The sequence below is a fragment of the Octopus bimaculoides genome, chromosome 18 (genome assembly GCF_001194135.2).
Source record: "Octopus bimaculoides isolate UCB-OBI-ISO-001 chromosome 18, ASM119413v2, whole genome shotgun sequence".
NCBI lineage: Eukaryota > Metazoa > Mollusca > Cephalopoda > Octopoda > Octopodidae > Octopus > Octopus bimaculoides.
The window spans coordinates 30,875,340-30,878,748 of NC_068998.1; the positions used below are offsets into that span (position 1 = coordinate 30,875,340).

Consider the following 3,409-nt stretch of genomic DNA (forward strand, 5'->3'; position numbering starts at 1 on the left):
AAAAAAAAAAAAAAAAAAAAAAAAGGAAATTTTGTTAAAATCAAAGCAAACATGAGAGATATTTGAGATATTCTTAAAAAAGAAAAATTCTTTTTGGAAGATAAAAATATAAAAGAAAAATCCTAATTTTCAGGAATTCTTGACAGATTAACTGTTTTGCTGGACAACCTATGGTCATGCAATGATAATTTCTCATATAACCTATAACTTATATACCTACCATACATCATGAAGTACCTGAAACTTAACTTAAACAAATGCTGGGTATTAAATATAAATTTAATAAAAGAAATGCAGGTAGTTGTGTATTAGAACACTTATTAATCATTGTGTGCATAAAACTTCAACATTTTGTATCTTTGCTGCTAAATATCATAAACAGTAGATCAGGGGTGTCAAATTCAATCGCACATGGGGCCAAAACTCAAAGCACACATTAGGTCATGGGCCGAACAGGATAAACATTTATTGACAGACCAAACCTTTTGAACATGAATTTGTATTGAACCAGATGGTAGTTAATTTTATTCCAAAAATAAATTAACTTTAACTTAAATTATTTAAAATAAAATTTGCTTTAACAGCAGCTTCACTTTGTGATTTTAATTTGGTTAAAAAAGTCTGTTGTAATGTGAGATTCCTCTTCAACTCGTCTACCTTTTGTTGCCTCTGCTCAGCAGTGTCCTGATGTTTTGTCTCAGAGTGGCATTTGAGATTATACACTTTAAGTACAGCAACATTAGCACCACAATTAAGACACATGGATTTGCCATCAATGTACTTGGTTTTCAGCATTGACTTTTCTCTTGGCCATTGATATAGATAGCTACTACTACTACTGAATGACATCATGTGAAAATGACCACCTTAAAGAATGGTAAGGTGACTGTTGTGGTGCAAGATGGGATTAGTACATTTTGCGTCATCAGCACTTCACAACATGCGATTAGAGAATTGAAGGAGGCGTTTCCCAGCATGCTTTGTTGCAGTTACAATTAAGAATTGTGACTGTGTTACCATGTCACTTTAATGTGTTATTTTTGTATAGACAGGGTGTAATAGTTACAGTGGTGCTGTTTCTAGTTGTTTATTAAATTATTGCTACTTTTGGTAACATCCTTAGTAAGAAAGGTAGTGCAGTCATCCCTATATATATATATATATATATAATGTAATGACCTGCATCAGCCACACACTATGTATATGTAGTTGTAACAAGAAGGCATGGGTGTTGCTGAGGGCAGCAAAGTACTCTATTTGCTGATGCCGCCATTTGGACCAATTTCATGCTGATATTAAAATAGTCCCACGAGCTGGATGAAATTGCTGCACAAACCGGAAGTGGCCTGTGGGCCAGGAGTTTGACATGTCTGCAGTAGATGAACCAATGCTACAGATATTAGACAGCTTATATACCAAAATACTACACCCCGTTTCTGCAACAGTTCTGCTTTATCTTTGATTGATATAGATTGATGTTTACATTTGACACTCTCAATTGTCTTATCTGTAGTAGCCACAGCTAAGGATAACTTTAAGCTAAATAAGGAGAGGATCTCTGAAATGTTTATACAACCATAACAAGTGCAGTGTAAATAATGCATATAAATTCATAGTACACACAACAGCACCTGTAGTCATGCAGTTAACTTAGATTAGCATTCACAGGTATTCCAAGTGCTCTCTTGTAGTTTTTCCAGATTAAAGAAGGTGCCAGACCACCAGCTGCCAAAAAATCAGTGGTACACCTGTTTAATTAACAAATTGAACAAATCTAACAGGACTGTCACTATCAGTTTCATTTAATGTCTGTATACTAAGCTGGCATGGGTTGAATAGATCTACAGGAGTCAACTAACCTTAGGCCGCATTGGTCTCTACTGCTGTTTGGCAAGGTTTCTACAAATGGATGACCTTTATAATGACAACCACCTTGTAGAATGTAGTGGTTGTTTTATCATGGCACCAGCAATAGTAAGGTCATCAAGTAACTCACAAGACAAGACCCCTCGACAGAGTAAGGGTGCAGCACTGAGGTGGCTTTGTACCAAACTGTAAGAAGCTAATGTATAGAAAAGGGACAGGAACAAGTGTCTTGCTGTAGAAAAGATACATGGCTACCCCAGCAGGAAAGGGAGAAATAATGGTGGCGATGGGGTATTAGGGCATACCCTCAAAGTACAAGTAAGTGGATAAAGAGCGAATAGGGATAGAAAATCAAGGATGGCCTTAGGGGTGGGTAGATTTGCAAGAGTATGAAAAGTGAGTGATAAGCAATAGAGACAAAGACAAGTGAAAGCAGTGAATGGTGAACATGGATGGACGTTTAAGCAATGATGAGTGTCAATTCAGATGAGTGGATCATAGAAGAGGAGGAGATAGGTGATAATACATCAAATGACAAAATAAGTTGGATTGAAGAATAATAGTATAATAAAAAAGTAGATAGATGACAAATAGGGAGATGAAATGAAGTGTGAGGGTGAGAGAAGATGCACGGTAACTGAGAGAGAGGTCAGACATTAGTATGGATATAGTGAGTTTTAAACCCCACATTTTTGTTGAGATGGACATGTCTTCTCAAGCAAAGAAAATCACCATTCATCTCAGTCCTTTGTCACCTCCTCTAAGAGTCTGAACATCTTGAGATCAACCTTCACCACTTTGTCCCATATCTTCCACTTCTAGTGATTAGTACTTTTTTTATGCCTGTCCTCATTCATATGCATCACAGGACCATACTAACACACAACACAATTCTCTCTTGTGTATTACATCTGATGCTGCTAATGCCCAAGTTATCTCTCAATACCTTTACACTTTATCATATACTAGCAGTATAGCTCGGCTTAGCCCGGGATTAAGTTAGGATTATGAAGCTAATCAAGTTCTTTATTTCAAACCAAACTAAGTAACATCGACGTCAAATTTGGGCAAAATCTGTTGAAATTGGTAAGCTTTTGGTTGAAAATGAGTTGCAGACACTTTGATCGGGTTATCCCATAAGGAATAGGTTTATCGATTTTTTTTTTTCGTTTTTGGAGAACTTAAAGCATTGAAAGATCCCATGAGTCCTAAGTAATGCTGGCATCAAGTTTGAACAAAATACATCAAAATTGGTAAAAGTTATGGTTGAAAATGGGGTGTAGCCAATTTTATTGGGAAATCGTATAAGGAATCAGCTTATCGATTTAAATTTTATCCTGATTAAATGGAAAACTCCATAAGGAATCAGTTTATTGATTTTTCACCCCAAATAGGACTTAACCGAACACAATATTGCTGATTCAAAAACATCTATATTTACACTTTAAAGTTTGTTTTCACACTTAACCCTGTTCTGCAGAATCAGTGTCGCAACGGGAGGTTTGTGCCTATCTCTACGTTCTGAGTTCAAATTCCGCCAAAG

The 3,409-nt window shown here is 36.1% G+C and overlaps 1 protein-coding gene across 2 annotated transcripts in view; it reads right to left on the reverse strand.

Annotated features, from left to right (window-relative positions):
- LOC106871252 (uncharacterized) overlaps window positions 1–3,409 on the reverse strand; it is a 191,996-nt gene that overhangs the window by 23,031 nt on the left and 165,556 nt on the right. The window lies entirely within an intron of this gene.